Source organism: Rhinoderma darwinii, chromosome 1 (assembly GCF_050947455.1).
Source record: "Rhinoderma darwinii isolate aRhiDar2 chromosome 1, aRhiDar2.hap1, whole genome shotgun sequence".
Classification (NCBI taxonomy): domain Eukaryota; kingdom Metazoa; phylum Chordata; class Amphibia; order Anura; family Rhinodermatidae; genus Rhinoderma; species Rhinoderma darwinii.
In genome coordinates this window covers 65,476,859-65,497,707 of record NC_134687.1, presented here as the reverse complement: position 1 = coordinate 65,497,707, position 20,849 = coordinate 65,476,859, and the positions used below count along the sequence as shown (strand labels likewise).

At 41.9% G+C, this 20,849-nt stretch overlaps 1 protein-coding gene and 1 long non-coding RNA gene across 3 annotated transcripts in view; one reads left to right on the top strand and one right to left on the bottom strand.

Moving 5' to 3' along the window:
- Window positions 1–20,849, top strand: part of APBB2 (amyloid beta precursor protein binding family B member 2) — a 304,103-nt gene that overhangs the window by 57,164 nt on the left and 226,090 nt on the right. For both annotated transcript variants that reach the window (XM_075859373.1, XM_075859379.1), the window contains exon 2: window positions 1,210–1,282. The gene's annotated coding sequence lies outside the window, so the exon portion shown is untranslated. The remainder of the gene's footprint in view (window positions 1–1,209; window positions 1,283–20,849) is intronic.
- LOC142750404 (uncharacterized) overlaps window positions 1,044–20,849 on the bottom strand; it is a 35,740-nt gene continuing 15,934 nt past the window's right edge. Inside the window, exon 2 of the long non-coding RNA XR_012882600.1 lies at window positions 1,044–1,326. This is a non-coding gene — a long non-coding RNA (uncharacterized LOC142750404). The remainder of the gene's footprint in view (window positions 1,327–20,849) is intronic.

Below are 20,849 nucleotides of genomic sequence, written 5' to 3'. Positions count from 1 at the left end.
TGTGGATGTCATCTGTTTCATACAGCTGACATCCACCGCTGATGACGCCGGCTCAGCTCCTGAGCCGACGCCGTCTTGCCGGCGGCTACGGAATCCTTTTAGGCCCCGCCTCCTTTTGAGGCCTGAAAGTCTTCCATACTAGGCATGCCTTTGCAGCCAACGTTAACCCAGCAATTTCATTGCTGGGGTACCGATGAGCTGCAAACACCTTAAATTCAGTGATCGCTTTTGACCGCTGCATTTAAGGCGTTAATGGCGGGGATCGGATGCTGTTTGTCTTCCCTGGGGCAGATGGAATCTTCCAGCAAGACAATGCGACATGTCACACGGCTAGAAATGTCCGACAGTGGTTGAAAGAGCACGATAGAGACTTCCAAGTACTTCCCTGGCCCCCTAATTCACCAGACGCGAACCCAATTGAGCATCTGTGGGACCACCTCGATCGTCTTGTTCGCTCTATGGATCCTCCCCACACGCACCATCCAGCAAATGTGGGGTGCACTGCAGTCAGCATGGCGCCAGATACCTGAGACAACCTACCAGCACCTTATTGATCACTCCCAGCCCGTCTAGGTGCTGTCCGTGCTGCACACGGCGATTACTCTGAATATTAGCTGCTGCTCATAATAATGTGACTCGACTGTGTATAAGACTGTATTCATCTCCCATGTCACTCCTTGATCTTTCAGGGAGGGGCTCAATCACTTCCTGGGGACTGTAATAGTCTATAAAAGTTCTCTGTCAATTGACTCCCATTCATTTCAGCTGCCATATAACACACATACATGTGGTACTTTCTATACAGGCGATACAGGAAGGATGTGTGGGCCTCCAATATGGCCGCCCCAAGAACGTAAAAAAAAAAGAACAAACCCATCATTTCTCTTCTGTATACTTACATTTAATCAATGAAACAAAAACTAAATTCACGAGACATTCCCCGTAATAGTCTGACGTTTCTTTCAGGTTATTAGGTGTAATAACATTTTTGCATTGATTTATATCAAGGAATAAGGAATGTGGTTTATTACATGATAAAAGAATATCATACAGTCATATATATTATAAATGTCAGCCTGTTTATGTTTTCATAGCAAAAAATATATATTGGGACCGATGTCCTTTCACTGCATCATTCAGTCACATGTCATTTTTGCTCTGCCGTGTCTAATAATGGTCATCTTTTTTTTAATGTTTTTTTTTTTGCAGGATTCAAGTCATGTAGAGGGAGACATGAGCAAAATCTCACATTGAGTGCAGTAAGCATCGTAGCCGCCATAAGGTAAGATTGCAACGGGTTCATTCTTCTCTATACGTTTCCAGTGTCTGGAAATACAACACAAAAGATGGTTTCACATTGATGTTCATTAGACATGTCAACTAATTTTGTAATTTCACGTGTGTTACTTGCCAAGGGCAGCAGATGATTCATGTGATCTGCCAATCCGGTTCTGCCAAACATACGAATGTGCAGTCTGCAATCCCATTTCAGGATCCATTCACACAGTGCAGAATTGTGTGTCAGAGAGACGCACCATAAGGGTATGTGCACACGCAAAATTAAAAATGTCTGAAAATACGGAGGTGTTTTCAAGGGAAAACCGCTCCTGATTTTCAGCCATTTTTTATTCAAAGTCGCGTTTTTTACGGCCGTTTTTGGAGCTATTTTTCTATAGAGTCAATGAAAAACGGCCCAGGACGTGACTTGCACTTCTTTTTCGCGGGCGTCTTTTTACGCGGCCATTTTTAAAAATGGCCACGTAAAAAAACGGCCCGTCGGAACAGAACGCCAATTTTCCCTTTGAAATCAATGGGCAGATATTTGGAAGCGTCCTGATTCCGATTTTTAGGAAAAACGTGTGAACATACCCTTATGCCGCAGAACGCTGTACTATTACCACAGCGCAAAAAAGCAGCTGGAAACCCCATTTCAAGCAATACAGATGTAGCAGAGCTGACTATCATTTGCATGACTTATTGTTGCTATTTAGTCTTTTTCATAAGACTCCATGTTATTTTAGAGTGTTATTGCAAGATTGTTCCATATTTACCATGCTTGGTAAATGTCTCTTGCCTTTCTATTGAGATTCCATGTATTCTTTTCATTCATGCACCGTTTACTGCGACTGAGTATTATCATGGACAATGTTGTGAGCACAAGGCATGTGTATAATTCAGTTATTCTTGTTCTATGGATTGCGTCCTCTGCTGCACATTGTATAATGCATAATGCAGACTATCTATAGACAACTACACTACAAGCTCTTCGCAGTACCACTGTGTGCCGGAAACTGTAATTGCTTTACTATATGGGAAATGAACATGTCATTTGCAAACATTCTTAAAGGGGGTTGTACGGGATTAGAAAAACATGTGCCCTCTCCATGGGTTGGTATTGTAGCTCAGCTCCAATGAAGTGAATGAGGCTGTGCTGCAACGCTTCACACAACCTCTGGACAGGTGTTGCACTGATTTTAGAAGAAAGGATCCATGTTGTTCCAATCCTGTACAACCCCTTTAAGAATAGGCCCCTACATAGGCCCTGACACCTCTTCAAACATGTCTGTTTTAGTAAATATTTCTATTTTCGATAAAATCACAATTCTGGAGCATCTTTTTTTTTTTTAGAACGCTGCACTGTGACATTCCTCTGTTACCACTCCTAGACATTTATGAATAAATTGACAACTGGGTGTCACAATTCCCCTTGTCAAAGGGGAGTAACCCTACACAGTCTCACTCTGTCCACACGGATTGGACAGTGTCAATCTGTGTAGGGACACCCCCCACCTGGTAGCACTTAGTTGCCAATTTATTCATAAATTTGCAGGAGGAATAACCAAGGAACAGCACAACGAAGAGTTCTAGGAAAAGATGCTCCAGAATTGTTATTTCACGGAGAATACAATTATTTATGAAAACAGACATGTCAGTAGAGGTGACAGGTCGTCTTTAAAGAACAACCCCACCGTGTGAGGAAAATGAACTACAATCCGTACCATAGTAAGTGTAGATCATGTTGTGTTAAAATGGCCCATGTTGCAGTTTCTTTACTGCAGTACGGACATTGGAAATGAAAAGTGACGAAAAGAATATGTATCATTTTATGGAGCCTATAGGAACTCTTCCCTATCCCCAAGTGTAGGTCTATATCCAGGCAGAAGATCTGAAAGTAGCACCTAGGGGCATTTTATTAAGCTTCCCATAATGCTGTATTGATACAGACGATTTTTAATGAAAAAAAAAAAAGAATATTAGACATAATAGAGTGCATGGTGATCTCTTTCTAACAAACACAGAACCAGCCCTGTATCTTACATGGATCCAGAGATCTCCCCTTTCTTTGCACCAATTTCTCTGCTAGATTTTCTTTAGGCTGACAGGTTAGGGGCGTGTCCTGTCTGCAGCAGCTCCTCCCCCTCCCTGTCATTTCTTTTATAAGCAGTTCTGTTCCACAGCCTCCTCTCTAGGAGAAGCATTACAAATGTCTCCAATTACCTGTCTTTTTAGAGGGAGAGCCCAGCCCTATAAAACTGAAGAAGAGGGAGAGCCTGCAGCTTACACAAAGTGAGAGGATGAGCAGGAGAGGGGAGAGTTCAATGCTGTATACAGGATCTCTCTTCATCTAAGCAAACTACTGGCTCTCCTTTGTGTTTCTTACTGTGTAAGTCTTCATACACACTACAAGCCGTGTTTTTGAATAAACGCTTCTTCTCTACTTCTTTACTGACAAGCAGAGAAGGCATTTTCTATTGGCTGGTGGTAGTTGGAGAGTGGAACTGAACATTTGAGTCCTCCCTCATTCAGCTCAGTAGGAGGACATCCACATTACTACACAGGCGCCATTATAATAAAGTAAAGGCAATATCTCGCAACTGGAGCATTTTTGTAACATTTTGTAAAACATTTTTAATCCTGAATTATATTGCGTTAACATTTAATACTGGGACAACCCCATTAAATGGATAGAATTAAGAGGCGGTAGAGGACAGATTGGCTGGAAGACGTAGTGCCCGCTTTGTTCACTGCCAAAGAACTCCATGTAGAACATTTCTATTTGGTAAACATGTCCTAATCATCTGCATTCTCCCGTTCTTGACATCATTCGTCATTCCATCTGCAATTTCGTGTTTCCTACCATAACATTTGCAATGTTGACTTGGCAGTTACCATCCACATTCTATCCCACAGCCCTGTGATTGCGGAAGGTGGAGAGGAGAAGAGAACCAAAATTTTGCCTACATCTACGATATATAGCAATTTATAGATCTGCAAATCCCTAACCGTTTTATATAAATATAGATTTTCATTAAACCGTAACATTGCTTGAGGACTTTTACTAAAATAATCTTATCATGTGATGGATGAATACTGAAAACTGTCCCTCTTAAGGGTATGTGCACACACACTAATTACGTCCGTAATTGACGGACCTATTTCGGCCGCAAGTACCGGACCGAACACAGTGCAGGGAGCCGGGCTCCTAGCATCATAGTTATGTACGATGCTAGGAGTCCCTGCCTCGCTGCAGGACAACTGTCCCGTACTGTAATCATGTTTTCAGTACGGGACAGTTGTCCTGCAGCGAGGCAGGGACTCCTAGCATCGTACATAAGTATGATGCTAGGAGCCCGGCTCCCTGCACTGTGTTCGGTCCGGTACTTGTGGCCGAAATACGTCCGTCAAATACGGACGTAATTAGTGTGTGTGCACATACCCTTAGTCTACAAAGTGGGTGTAGGAGCAGAATGGCTGCTTTTCTATTGCAGTGCACAGATGGCCAATCTAGTTTGTGTTTACTTGTGCTTCTAATGGCTTTCTATTTTGCATTTGTCATGTTTAGTAGAGGTTGTGCAGATCTGAAAGCATAGCTCCTGTAGCGCAATATAAATGGTTGTTTGACTTACAGCCTGCTGCGCTATATCTCTACTACTGTTACCTATCAATGGAAACAAAAAAGATTTACAATGAAGCCAGCAGCCGATAACAATGATTTTTTATCCATGTTCTGAAAATAACAATGTTCATAAAGCTCCAAAGTTGCTGCAGAAAGTGTTGTGTGCCTCACACCTTTGTGAGGGTTTGTTGCAAATAAAATCAGAAATTCTGATGAAGAAATAAAATACACGTGCATTCCTTCTATGTTTTATATATATATATATATATATATTTATATATGTGTGTATATATATATGTATATATATATATATATAAATATATATATAAAACAGAAGGAATGCACGTGTATTTTATTTCTTCATCAGAATTTCTGTAAAATATGTATATATGTATTGCTTAACAAGAACGCAAATATACACTAATTTATGCTTTCTAGTGTAAATTGTTTTTGGATAACATTTGAACATTAAAGAGGCTCTGTCACCAGATTTTGCAACCCCTATCTGCTATTGCAGCAGATCGGCGCTGCAATGTAGATTACAGTAGCGTTTTTATTTTTAAAAAACGAGCATTTTTGGCCAAGTTATGGCCATTTTTGTATTTATGCAAATGAGGCTTGCAAAAGTACAAGTGGGCGTGTTGAAAAGTAAAAGTACAACTGGGCGTGTATTATGTGCGTACATCGGGCGTGTTTACTACTTTTACTAGCTGGGCGTTCTGATGAGAAGTATCATCCACTTCTCTTCAGAACGCCCAGCTTCTGGCAGTGCAGATCTGTGACGTCACTCACAGGTCCTGCATCGTGTCGGACACATCGGCACCAGAGGCTACAGTTGATTCTGCAGCAGCATCAGCGTTTGCAGGTAAGTAGCTACATCGATTTACCTGCAAACGCCGATGCTGCTGCAGAATCATCTGTAGCCTCTGGTGCCGATGTGTCCTCGCTCGTCTGACACGATGCAGGACCTGGGGAAGTGACGTCACAGCGTGGTGTGATCTCTCGAGAACACGGCTGTGTCTGCACTGCCAGAAGCTGGGCGTTCTGAAGAGAAGTGGATGATACTTCTCGTCAGAAAGCCCAGCTAGTAAAAGTAGTAAACACGCCCCGATGTACGCACATAATACACGCCCAGTTGGACTTTTACTTTTAAACACACCCACTTGGACTTTTGCAAGCCTCATTTGCATAAATACAAAAATGGTCATAACTTGGCCAAAAATGCTCGTTTTTTTAAAATAAAAACGTTACTGTAATCTCCATTGCAGCGCCTATCTGCTGCAACAGCAGATAGGGGTTGCAAAATCTGGTGACAGAGCCTCTTTAACTCCTTAACGATCGGCGTATATTGTTTTCATGTCGGCCGTTTTGGGTAGTTCTTCCGAAGCGCCGCCTCTTCATGTCGGCACTTCAGAAGAACTTTTCCCGCATCGGGCGAGGAGCTCCTGAAACCCGGGGTGTTGCGAACAGCCTCAGGCTTCAGGGTAACGATTGGAGACTACTAGCGAGCACCGCATCTGAGTGGTTTTAGAGGGAAGGGGCTCCCTTTCTCACCCCACTGGCATGCCGTGTGCATCGCGGGGTGCCGATGGTTTCTATGGCAGCCTGGGGGGCCTAAAAAAGGCCCCCAGTTCTGCCTTTAGTGATTGCCCGTTAGGCCATGCCAGAGGCATGACCTAACAAGTGCCAGTCAGTTTTAGGGTATGTTCACACGCAGTGACCAAAAACTTCTGAAAATACGGAGCTGTTTTCAGGCGAAAACAGCTCCTGATTTTCAGTCGTTTTTGTAGCAACTCGCGTTTTTCGTGGCGTATTTTACAGACGTTATTGGAGCTGTTTTTCAATGGAGTCAATGAAAAACAGCTCCAAAAACGTCCCAAGAAGTGACATGCACTTCTTTTTCGCGGGCGTCTTTTTACGCGCCGTATTTTGACAGCGACGCGTAAAATGACACCTCGTGGGAACAGAACACTTTGAAGCCCATTGCAAGCAATGGGCAGATGTTTGTAGGCGTAATGGAGCCGTTTTTTCAGGCGTAATTTGAGGCGTAAAACGCCACCAAATTACGTCTGAAAACACTGCGTGTGAACATACCCTTACAGTGACAGGCAATTATACACTGTAATACAGGAGTATTGCACTGTATTATAAAAGCGATCAAAAGATCGCACAGTGAAGTCCCCTAGTGGGACTAAAAAGTTTGACAAATAAATAAATAAAAGTCCCAAGTAAAAAAAAATTAAAAACTCACTTTTTCACCTTACAAAATACTTTATTATGAAATATAACAAACCCAACTATAAAACAATTACATTATTTGACCCACACGGTGAACGCCGTCAAAAATGAAATAAAAAAACAATGCAGAATTGCTGATGGTTGTCCCTGCAAATAGGCAATAGTAACATTATTGTAGACAGATCTAGTAAGACTATGCCAGAGTAAGGGCCCTTTTACACGGGTCAATATTTGGGCGAACGAGCGTTCAAATGGACACTCGTTCCTGATCGTTCATCGGCTGATTGTATTGTTTATGCAGCAAAAAATATTATCGTTGTCGGCAGCACATCTCCCTGTGCCGACATGATAGTAATATATGGGGTCAAGAGATCGTAGTAACGATCGCTCGTCCCCATACATTACTGATCACTGCTCCTTTTCAAAGGAGCAAATGAGCGCCGATCAACGAGCTGTATCGGGCCGTATAAGATCTTAAGGCTACAGTATGTTCATCCGACATAGAATTGGTTGAGGAACCGTGGCAGAAATCCAATGATTTCTACCATGGTTTTGCAGCAAAAACTGACACGTTTCTGCACGCAGATTAGCCCCATTCAATGGGGCTAATCTGCCCGTGGTTACCCAATGCAGTTTTTGTGGTTGAATATGGGGCAGAAACTGCGTCAAGGAGTGACATGTCACAATTTTTTTTTCTCCAGCTAAACGGTTTACAATTCTGCCTTTACTAAATATTTAGCCCTGTATGAACACGCTTCGAAATCAGCATGGAAATTCTGCCGTGTAACAAGGCCTAATTGTGCCTGTGGACGTAGCCATAGCAACCAGAATGAAGCCATCCTCTGTTTACATTGCTGGCTGGACAGTGGATGGCCTGCCTCTAAGATATCTATGCCCTTGGCCATGATTAGTGGTGTCTTGTAATGGCAGATGTTAAGATATCAGCCTTCTTTGACTATATCAATAGACCTATAAACTAGCAAATCCAGCATTTTTTTAAATCTGCACCAAAAATAGGCAACAAATTATACATGTCAATGGGTTTTACAACCACCATGCACATTTCAAATCCACAGCATGCCTATTATGTTGCAAAATTGCGGTGGATTTAGTCGTGGATTTAACGCTTTGCAATGCAAAGGGTGAAATCCACTGTAAATCTGCAGCAACATCTGCTAAAAATTCCCTCATATCCTACATATTGGCGGTGTTTGACTTCTAACATTTGCTTTATACAGTCCTCCAGTATCTTATCATCTGTATTCTGCTGTTTTATTTTCTGCTCAAATATATTTATGTTCTAGAAATCCCATACCACATTTTAAAACCTAAGGGATTTGCAAGAATTTTCACACAAATAGGCAGTAAGCTTACAGCTTAGCACCTCACGCCCGCAGAATCTCACCTTGCTTTATTAGCGGCATCCTCAGCTTTTACTCTAGGCCGTAGGAGGCTTTCAGGTTTAGTTTCTATTTTTTATTTCTATCAAGACATTAGTTCAGTTTCCAAGAGATATAAAAGCAATTTACTGAAAGCATCTCCATTCACCAGAAAACATTATGCAGTTTACAATTAATGGACCATTTAACAGATTGTGACAATATATTATTTCCAGCAGCTTATGAGTATATTGTGCTAGTGTGCCTTGTAAAATGAAGGAAGATCACAGCCTATTGTAGGGAACAAAATAACAGAGAAGTTGTCTCTTGTAGTGGATAAAATCAGATCATTAACAGGGACAATGTGAGCAAGCTGACCATTATATTACGGGACCTTTAATATGGTACGGGGTACTGAGCTAGTATTAGACAAAATGAGATGCCTATTAGAAATCATGGTAAGATCCCTACAACTTTTCTGTATGATCAAAGTTTAGCAATATCAAGGTGTGTGTGTGTGTGTGTGTGTATGTGTGTGTGTGTATATATATATATAAATACACACAGGTACACATATTGAGATATATATATATATATATATATATATATATATATATATATATATATATATATATATATATATATATATAATGTCTCTGGAGATTCTAAGAATTCGAGATATTTTGCTGGTGCATCTGTCAGTAATACCACTGAAGAAAGCTGCATTGAGCTGCAAAATGATATGATATGCTGTAGGGTCAGCATGCTATTAAGGGGCTATTCAGTTAAATAAAAGGCACCAAACTATAGGATTTAATATCTTTAGATTGGAGGCAATATAACTTCTCACTTGCTTGCAGACTTTTACATACAGTAATATCTTACCAATTATCTTCTATAAGGCGAAGCTGTGTGGTAGATTAAAACCGGGAGCTGCCCATTGACTTGATTCGGGAACTACCGGACTGCTGTCTATGTAACAAGGGATGGCAACATTAGAAGGAATTGTGAAAGACAAGGCGGATAAGGCGCAGGAACTAGAAGGACTGCAAGACCAGGGGGAAAAGGTACAAGAAGAAGGCGGTCTGCAAGACAAGGGGGAAAAGGTGCAGGAACAAGACGGTCTGCAAGACAAGGGGGAAAAGGTGCAGGAACAAGACGGTCTGCAAGACAAGGGGGAAAAGGTGCAGGAACAAGACGGTCTGCAAGACAAGGGGGGAAAAGGTGCAGGAACAAGACGGTCTGCAAGACAAGGGGGAAAAGGTGCAGGAACAAGACGGTTTGCAAGACAAGGGGGAAAAGGTGCAGGAAGAAGACGGTCTGCAAGACAAGGGGGAAAAGGTGCAGGAACAAGACAGTCTGCAAGACAAGGGGGAAAAGGTGCAGGAACAAGACAGTCTGCAAGACAAGGGGGAAAAGGTGCAGGAACAAGACGGTCTGCAAGACAAGGGGGAAAAGGTGCAGGAACAAGACGGTCTGCAAGACAAGGGGGAAAAGGTGCAGGAACAAGACAGTCTGCAAGACAAGGGGGAAAAGGTGCAGGAACAAGACGGTTTGCAAGACAAGGGGGAAAAGGTGCAGGAACAATAAGGATTTCAAGAAAAAATGGAAAAGGTGCAGAAACAAAAAGGATTGGAAGAGAAGAGGGAAAAGTTAAAGGAACAAGAAGGACAGCAAGACAAGCGGGAAAAGGTGCAGGAACAAGAAGGACAGCAAGACAAGGGGGAAAAGGTGCAGGAACAAGACGGTCTGCAAGACAAGGGGGAAAAGGTGCAGGAACAAGACGGTCTGCAAGACAAGGGGGAAAAGGTGCAGGAACAAGACAGTCTGCAAGACATGGGGGAAAAGGTGCAGGAACAAGACGGTCTGCAAGACAAGGGGGAAAAGGTGCAGGAACAAGACAGTCTGCAAGACAAGGGGGAAAAGGTGCAGGAACAAGACGGTCTGCAAGACAAGGGGGAAAAGGTGCAGGAACAAGACGGTCTGCAAGACAAGGGGGAAAAGGTGCCGGAACAAGACAGTCTGCAAGACATGGGGGAAAAGGTGCAGGAACAAGACGGTCTGCAAGACAAGGGGGAAAAGGTGCAGGAACAAGACGGTCTGCAAGACAAGGGGGAAAAGGTGCAGGAACAAGACGGTCTGCAAGACAAGGGGGAAAAGGTGCAGGAACAAGACGGTCTGCAAGACAAGGGGGAAAAGGTGCAGGAACAAGACAGTCTGCAAGACAAGGGGGAAAAGGTGCAGGAACAAGACGGTCTGCAAGACAAGGGGGAAAAGGTGCAGGAACAAGACAGTCTGCAAGACAAGGGGGAAAAGGTGCAGGAACAAGACAGTCTGCAAGACATGGGGGAAAAGGTGCAGGAACAAGACGGTCTGCAAGACAAGGGGGAAAAGGTGCAGGAACAAGACAGTCTGCAAGACAAGGGGGAAAAGGTGCAGGAACAAGACAGTCTGCAAGACATGGGGGAAAAGGTGCAGGAACAAGACGGTCTGCAAGACAAGGGGGAAAAGGTGCAGGAACAAGACAGTCTGCAAGACAAGGGGGAAAAGGTGCAGGAACAAGACGGTCTGCAAGACAAGGGGGAAAAGGTGCAGGAACAAGACGGTCTGCAAGACAAGGGGGAAAAGGTGCAGGAACAAGACGGTCTGCAAGACAAGGGGGAAAAGGTGCAGGAACAAGACAGTCTGCAAGACAAGGGGGAAAAGGTGCAGGAACAAGACGGTTTGCAAGACAAGGGGGAAAAAGTGCAGGAACAAGAAGGATTGCAAGACAAGGGGGAAAAGGTGCAGGAACAATAAGGATTTCAAGAAAAAATGGAAAAGGTGCAGAAACAAAAATGATTGGAAGAGAAGAGGGAAAAGTTAAAGGAACAAGAAGGACAGCAAGACAAGCGGGAAAAGGTGCAGGAACAAGAAGGATTGCAAGACAAGGGGGAAAAGGTACAGGAATAAGGCGGTCTGCAAGACAAGGGGGAAAAGGTGCAGAAAGAATTAAAATTGCAAGACAAAAGGGAAAGGTGCAGGAACCAAAAAGATTGCAAGAAAAGTTGGAAAAGGTTCAGGAACAAGACGGACTGCAAGAGAAGGGGGACAAGGTGCAGGAACAAGGATTGTAGTTATGTGTAATGTGTGTAGTCATAGGAATGTAGCAAGTGGAGATCGACGCTTCATGTCCTCTGTTAATTACTGTGGCAGCGGCACTAATAAACTTGCTCGCTAAATGACTCTTCATTTCCCTGTAGTTCATTATTCAGAATTATGTCTGCAATTTGTGTCTTTTGTAGGTAATCACTGTCTTATAGCGCTGCTTGCCTACTTGTAAGAGATTATGAGCCTACGGTACATGTACACCACCTTGCTCTGTGATCTCCCAAGATGCTTTCCTTTTCTTGACTTGAAGTCCGTCAGCAGATAATATCTTCTTCTCATTCACTGTAATTGCTCCAGGGGATTATCACCACTGCACACGCTAATGAATGCATACTGGCGTTACAATAATTGTGTACAGTTAGTATCGCTCTATTGCACTCAAATAATTTCAAGAAAGTAGAAAGAACAGTCAAGCGTTGGTACTACAACTTCTTTTATTATCAAGTCGGTCAATATTTTGGAATCTAAATAGCTTTCTATAAGGGCAGAAAATGTGTTTTATCTTATTACATCATTAAATGATGTATGTGGGTGCATGTAGCAGAGCTAAATTTGGGATTGAGTTCACTCCAGATAACTCTGCTTCACTTTATTTGGGATGGAGCCCTCAGGCTGGGTTCACACAACCTATTTTCAGGCGTAAACGAGGCGTATTATGCCTCGTTTTACGTCTGAAAATAGGGCTTCAATACGTCGGCAAACATCTGCCCATTCATTTGAATGGGTTTGCCGACGTATTGTGCAGACGACCTGTAATTTACGCGTCGTCGTTTGACAGCTGTCAAACGACGACGCGTAAATGGACTGCCTCGGCAAAGAAGTGCAGGGCACTTCTTTGCCACGTAATTTGAGCTGTTCTTCATTGAACTCAATGAAGCACAGCTCAAGATTTACGAGCGTCTCAGACGCCTCGTAAATTAGAAGGAGGAGCATTTACGTGTGAAACGAGGCAGCTGTTAACAGTCTGTCTTTTCACACGTAACTGCCTCTCATCGTGTGAACATACCCTAATGGACAATCACCTGTAAATGTAGGCGCTTGTGTTGTCCGCTGTCAAGTCCTTTCAATTCTGTTCAGTCATTTTTTGGTCATAACAATAGGATTGACTATGGCTGCCATTACACTTCCCTCATGGGTTGTCACCTACATTTCCTAGATACTTGAATGACAATTTGCCTTATTAGATAGCTATATGGAAATAGGAAAATATCAATGAATAACTAGACAAATTTATCGTTCGAGAGCCTTAGAATGTTTTGTGATACACTCAAAATAGTGGTTTCCCGAAAAAATGGCTGAATAGAATAGTTTGTCCAGAATTAGAAAAAAAGGGTCTTCTTTTTTCTTCCCCAAACACAACACCACTCTTGTCCATGGGCTGTGTCTGGTATTGAAGCTAAGGTCCCTCGAGTCGAATAGAGATGAGTTGCAATACCAGACGCAGCCAATGACAAGACTGGCGCTGCTTGTTTGTTTTTTTTGTAGAAAAAAGCAGACCCTATTTTCTCATACTACTTGACAGAACTCAATTGCTGATATTTTTTTATTTTAGAGTAAAATAATTTATAAATGAAAGATAGATTTTGATAAATGTTGCCTTATATTGCTAACAAAGTCACCACATATTAGACTATCTTTGTATATTTAAGTGACAATAGATGTGAGAGTTGCACCTTTTACGGGGCTGCCCCATAGCTTGCTGCCCCCTTGCCCTTCCTCTGATCTACTATATACATGCCATGCCAGCAGCACGTATAAATAGTAATGAGAGCCTGCAGCACCAGTAATATGAAACAATAAATGTCACTCTGTTTTATGAGCTCATCCTACTTCAAAAGAAACGGCTTCTAGGAAATAGTTGTGCGTTCTTAAAGGTGACTTCTTATCATTCTTCAGCATATTCCCGGAATATTTATGAATTTGCTGGGTCATAAAAAGGCTCTAGCTTGGAGTAAACAGCCCCAAAAATATACAAACCTCTAAAAAGAATATCACAGGCAAATAGTAAGAAAATAAGTGGAACATAAATAGCTATCTCTTACATATATCCCAAGGCTATCTTGGTGCAGAGAATAACACAATATATATGGTAGTTAGCGGCTCTCAATTTGTACACACTGTAATACTGTATAATATGTTAACTGTTCCACAGAAAGACAGGGACTGTATTACATTTCATTTTGTGTCACTTGGGCCGGAAAAATGACGATGAAAACCTAGTTACTGTCTATTATCGTTTACCATTATATGTCACATTGTACAGCCGCAGTGTATGTCTGGCTCTGGTGGTTATATTGTTTTCTACAGCCTGTTTGTAATTATCATCTGGAAGCGGAATCAATAATATGTGTTTTATTGTGTTACCTTTCTCCTCCGGTGACTTTGTCATTCAATATGTGAAAATATAGGAAAAGGCGATGGTTCATTATAGGAACCATCGCCTTGTGGATTGATTCACAAAAAGCTATTACACCTAAAGGGCCAGTTCACACGGCGTATTTTGCGCTGCAAAATCCGGAATGGAGTTATTCTTGCCGTCAGCAGGAAGATTTCTCCTCCCATTGACTTCAGTGGGAGGTTCGGGCGGAATCCGCTTGAAGATCGGCCAGAACGCTTCTTTTTCCCGCTAGCTGAAAAACTCAGCTGGAAAAAGAAGGGGAGGTGGAATTTTGTGGCAGAATACGCGACGGGTTCCGCCGCAAATATTCTGCCGTGTGAACAGAGACTTACTTAGGAAATTTCCTGTCTATGCAATGATAACAAAGATTACAATGCAATTAAAGGTAGACGCAAACCTTTTCTGTATAGGTAAAGGTGGGCCTCAGAATCATTCTCTCTGTCTGCAGAGGGGTTTGAAGACATAACAACAAGCAAGAACAATAAACCTGGGCTTACTGAGTGACAGACTCGTAGAGAAGGAGAGAGGACCCTGCCCATGACGGCTTACAGTCTACAAGGGGGAAAAAAAGAAGATGAGGGAAGAAGCTGCTTATATAGTTGTGTAGTGGAGATAGGGTTATTGCGTGTTGTAAGCTTTTCTGAAGAGGTGGGTTTTCAGGTTGCTTTTCAAAATGTTTGGATAGTAGGAGAAAGTCTTATGTGTTGGGGTAGAGAGTTTCAGAGTAAGGGAAATACATAGGAGAAAACTTGGAGACGATAATGGCAGAAGCAGAGAAGAGGAAAGCAAAGAAGAAGGTCTTGTGAGGACCAGAGATTACTTGTGGGGGGGTATCGGGAGATCAAGGCAGAGATTTATGGAGGGGATAGGATGTGTACAGGAGAGTATGTGGGGGGAGGTATCAGGAGATCAGGGCAGAGATTTATGGAGGGGATAGGTTGTGTACAGGAGATTACATGTTCGGTGATATCGGGCGATCAGGGCAGAGATTTATGGAGGGGACAGGTTGTGTACAGGAGAGTATGTGGTGGGGGGAGGTATCAGGAGATCAGGTCAGAGATTTATGGAGGGAATCGGGTGTGTACTGGAGAGTATGTGGGGGGGTATCGGGAGATCAGGGCAGAGATTTATGGAGGGGACAGGTTGTGTACAGGAGAGTATGGGGGGTGATATCGGGAGATCAGGGCAGAGATTTATGGAGGGGATAGGGTGTGTACAGGAGAGTATGGGGGGTGATATCGGGAGATCAGGGCAGAGATTTATGGAGGGGATAGGGTGTGTACAGGAGAGTATGGGGGGAGGTATCCAGAGATCAGGGCAGAGATTTATGGAGGGGACAGGTTGTGTTCAGGAGAGTATGGGGGGGGGGGGTTATCAGGAGATTAGGGCAGATATGTATGGAAAGATGTGGACTGCCTTGTAGGTCATTGGTAATATTTTGAAATGAGTTCACTGGGCAATGTGTGGCCAGTGAAGGGACCAGCAGAGAGGTGAGGCGGAACAATGGAACAGGCGGAGTTGAGGATGTTGCAGTAGTCTAGACAAGACTACACTAAATCTTCAAGCCCTTTATGACAGCACAACTTGTCACCCAATTTTCCCATAAATTTTATAACTATGTAACAGCTGGCTACACATTTTAGCAACTTGACAGACGAGGAAAGCTCAAGGATCATTTTTAATATGCGTAATAGTTTTCATGGGGCCTGCATAATGATTTCCCGGCCTACTCATCTAATGTATTCATGAGGTGGATTATGCTGTCAAGTTTGAGATCTTGATCCGACTCCAAACTGAAAAGCCTGCTTCTGAGCATGGAAGGCTGCACAACGTATCTACAAATACTGCATGATTATGGTTGTCAAGCCAAAACTAGTGGGAATGTATAGGAAAGGGGAAAAGCGACTGTAAGATCCAGCGCTTGTCTAGATGGGTTATTAACATAGATTATTTAATATTCTTCCATGATAAATCTCAGTTGGCTACCTTTTTAATAATTCTCTATGCAAGTTTAAATCTTTAATTTAGTGTATTTAAAAAGATTTTTCAGTAAAAATGGAGAGTCTTTGGAAACGTGGGCACTTTTAAGGCTCATTTATACAAACAAAGTAGCTGCCTGCAGAGGCTTTACTCTCAAACATTGATCCTGATGGAACACGGCATGAGATCACCACTGGGAATATTCCTCAGGCACTGGGGTCATTGATCCCCTTGCCTGAATGCCTCTGCTATCCAGACAGACTGTGTCGGCAATGTTGTGTTAGCATCAAACACTGAAATACTGCACATGTTAGGACGTAGGGGAAAGCCAAACGCCGCTGCAGCTAAACAATATTCCTGGTGTACCATGTATAGTATAAAGATTGGTGTACTGGCCGAGCTGTACGCTAGTCTGGAAGCTGCAAACTAAAGGCTTTATACCTGAACAATGTATGCATGTTGGGAAATATAGCCCTCACTACTGAACAACACCGAATGAGACCTGACACTTTTCTAAGAAGAAAGATAGAGGAGAAAATTCAGTAATTGATTTGTACTGGTACCATCAGGAAAGTCACATCCCTTTTTGATGTCACAAGCAAAAATGGCATTTGTGTCGGTAAAATCGATGGGAGACCTTTTACGCCTTGTTTACACACTGCAGATTTTCTGCCGATTGTGCAAGTATTTTTCAAGCCAAAACCAGGAACGGAACCTAAACAAGGAAGATATAAAAGAAGGCCTTATGAGTCTGCTCTCCTGGTTTTTGTTTTTTTTCTGCACCAATTAAATTGGAGAGGGTAGTTAATGAGAATGGCCCTGCCTCTTATGTCTAGTGTATTTGGAATTTTCTATTTCAATTTCATTTTACACCTGCTAAGAGCAGACGTACATTAGTTTGTACCTTTTTTACCGTTTGACTTTGATAAATGAATCTAAAAGTATTATTTACAGCCTGACCACACAGTTTTCTTGCTTGTTTTTCATTTTGAGTGATAAGACAAATGTCACAAATTTTGCACAATTTTAGATGCAACTTTTTAATCTGTGCAGTTTCTGCCAAAATGCCAAACCAAATATCAGACAAACATAACGTTTACAACATGATATCATAATGGATTGAAACTACTTTATAGAAACACATAATAGGAATTTCAGATCAGTCAGCAGCAGCTTGTTTATGGTTTCCAGATAGCACCATATTTTTTAGAGTAAAAAAGTACAGTGAAAACAGCTGAATCGTTAATGAAGATAAATAATAAAGATGCTGGATTTACATTCTCTGAGTAAATATAAAAAGCTAATGGATGGCACGTCTAATAATTACTGAAAGAAAAAAAATATCCTGTTACAAATTTAACCAAATTTTTATTGTCCAAAAAATGCATAAAGTGGACATTTACAGCCACATTTGTGCTGGCCGCTTTAGTAATGAAGCTGTTTAACTTATTCCTATGTTAACATCTTTGTCCTTACAACCTTAAAGAGGACCTGTCACTAGGTCATTTAAGTTGAACTGGTTAACTGACCTGAATAACGCTGTCTCCCCGATTCCAGCTCTGTTTTCCTTTTTTTCCACTCCAGAGATATGACCCACTGTTGTGTTGGCTCTCTATATGCTAATTTACTGTAGTTAGCAATGAAATCAGGGAGACAGCCCTATTCAGGTCAGTTAACCTGTTCAACGTATATGACGTAGTGACGAGTCCTCTCTAAGGTTGTACGAACAAAGAATAAGGAATAAGTTTAAATAGCTTCATCAATAAAGTGGCCAGCATGGATGTACCCAACTACAGACACATTGGGACACATTAGCAAAATTTGTGCAAAAATAAGGGGAGCAGTTGCCCATGGCAGCCAATAAGGTTGATGCTTTATTTTTTCCAGTTGCCTTTCCCCAGTCTTGCACGTTACATATAAATGGTTTATAAATTTGTTTTGTAATAGTGTAATACCACTTTAAAGAGGTTTAGAAAAAAATAAAAATTATATACCCTATTGGAGAATTAAAAACAAATTGATAGGCTCCTCTATTCAGGATCCTAATCTCTTGGCCAAAGTGGAGAGCGATTACAAAGAGCATGTCTCGTACTGAAAGACCTGTCTTGTCCTTCATTACACAGTGAACCCATTGATATGAATGGGCACTGCGTAATATTAATAATCATTATTTATATAGCGCCAACATATTACGCAGCACTTAACAATTTAGAGGGAACATGAAACAAACAATATCAGACATTACATAGTGACAAAGCTAATTTACAATTCAAACCAGAGGAGTGAGGACCCTGCTCGCAAGAGCTTACAATCTATGAGGACATAAGGGAGACACAAAGTGTAACAGTCTGTTCTGTGCAATAGTCCAGCCATTTTTTCTACACATGGGGCGGTAGACATAAAGCTGCATGAGCCGATCACCAGCCAGTATCCGTGTATGACGGACATGAAGAGAAGGAGTGTGAGGGAATCTTATTCTGATGACTAATCTAAAAGGAGGGCCATGGAAAGGAGTCAGATTAGTGTAATGCTTAATTTCCCCTGTGGTGGTGCTGCAGGTAAACTGAACACTTACTACCAGGTTTCCCCACAAATTACAGTTGATCACTATGGGTCCCAACAGAGAAACATTTTGTCAGCAGTTTATTGTCAAGGGGCCCTTCTTACAAGAAGTGGAGAAACCCTTTAAACGAAATGTATTACTGGAAGTTTTTTTTAACTTATTATTATTATTTTATTATTATTATTATTATTATTAGACTAAAGATAATTCATTGACAAGCTGAAGAAGAAAACCTATGTATGTGAAACCTATTGCTGTAGTTGCAGTACAATGAATTTGTTGACCGGAAAACCTATGCCGCAGGTTTTTAAGGTAGGCATGATGACACAAATATTCTTTCAAAAGCCACTATAGGAAAAATATAGCTGCACTGCCGGAATATAATAAGTAAGGATATAAAGACGATGACACATCTATACATTCACATGTGTTCGGAACATGATACGAGTATACAGAAAACAATTCTACACTGTGTAATATATTCATGTACACTATACTACATGTATAGTTCTTATCAGCATATGTATAATAACTCGTAACAAGTGAAGTGGCAGAGTTGGTCTATTGTACTTTTGTGGCCTTTTAAAAGGTAGAGCGATATCATTATGATGAATTAAGAGATTGCGGTCTGGAGGCAACAACCTAAAACGGCTGCCCCCTGAGGCCTGATTTACATGTGGTCCATCTCTGTACGTGATATATAAGTATAGCTGTCCAGAGACGTTAAAGAGGCTCTGTCACCAGATTTTGCAGCCCCTATCTGCTATTGCAGCAGATCGGCGCTGCAATGTAGATTACAGTAACGTTTTTATTTTTAAAAAACGAGCATTTTTGGCCAAGTTATGACCATTTTTGTAGTTATGCAAATGAGGCTTGCAAAAGTCCAAGTGGGTGTGTTTAAAAGTAAAAGTCCAAGTGGGCGTGTATTATGTGCGTACATCGGGGCGTGTTTACTACTTTTACTAGCTGGGCGTTCTGATGAGAAGTATCATCCACTTCTCTTCAGAACGCCCAGCTTCTGGCAGTGCAGACACAGCGTGTTCTCGAGAGATCACGCTGTGTCGTCACTCACAGGTCCTGCATCGTGTCGGACGAGCGAGGACACATCGGCACCAGAGGCTACAGATGATTCTGCAGCAGCATCAGCGTTTGCAGGTAAGTAGCTACATCGACTTACCTGCTAACGCCGATGCTGCTGCAGAATCAACTGAAGCCTCTGGTGCCGATGTGTCCTCGCTCGTCCGACACGATGCAGGACCTGTGAGTGACGACACAGCGTGATCTCTCGAGAACACGCTGTGTCTGCACTGCCAGAAGCTGGGCGTTCTGAAGAGAAGTGGATGATACTTCTCATCAGAACGCCCAGCTAGTAAAAGTAGTAAACACGCCCCGATGTACGCACCTAATACACGCCCAGTTGGACTTTTACTTTTCAACACGCCCAGTTGTACTTTTGCAAGCCTCAATTGCATAAATACAAAAATGGTCATAACTTGGCCAAAAATGCTCGTTTTTTAAAAATAAAAACGTTACTATAATCTACATTGCAGCGCCTATCTGCTGCAATAGCAGATAGGGGCTGCAAAATCTGGTGACAGAGCCTCTTTAAGCACGATCAGACTGTTATAAGCATGCAACAGTTTTACTTAAAGTGATAATGTGCATCTTGGCTGTACTGTACTGTATTACTAATGTTGCTCAATAGCATCAGAGATTCTAGAATTAGTTTAGTAGCAGCCCTGCCCAGAATGGGAATATGAAAGCGGGAAGGAAACTTTATAAAGTTACAATTCCTAATCTCTTCTTATTTTTAGAGGTTTTCCTTTTACAAAAGAGATTGTTCCGGAGAAAAGCAGGGAAGCAACGTAGAATTCAGATACACACATATTCCTTCTTAGCAGAATTTATTAAGACTGGCGTTTTCAATTGCTAGGCTTAATCTAATGAACGTTGGTGTAAAATGCGCTTAATTAAGTAAAAGGGGCACACCTCTTAATAAACTAGGCGCATCTCTGGCCAAAAAGACAAAGCTACGCCAGCTATAAGCATAACTTTCTGGCATAATTTATAGTAAATTTGTCAGACCGCTGTTCACTCCGCCTTTTTTTGTTAAGCCACGCCCCTTAAGAACAAATGCCAGTCACGGCATAAAGGTTAAAAAACGTATGCACCAAATAAGCATGCACTAAAATTAGCATCTTTTTTATGCCAATAAAGTGGTGTAAATCTGATAATAAATTCCCA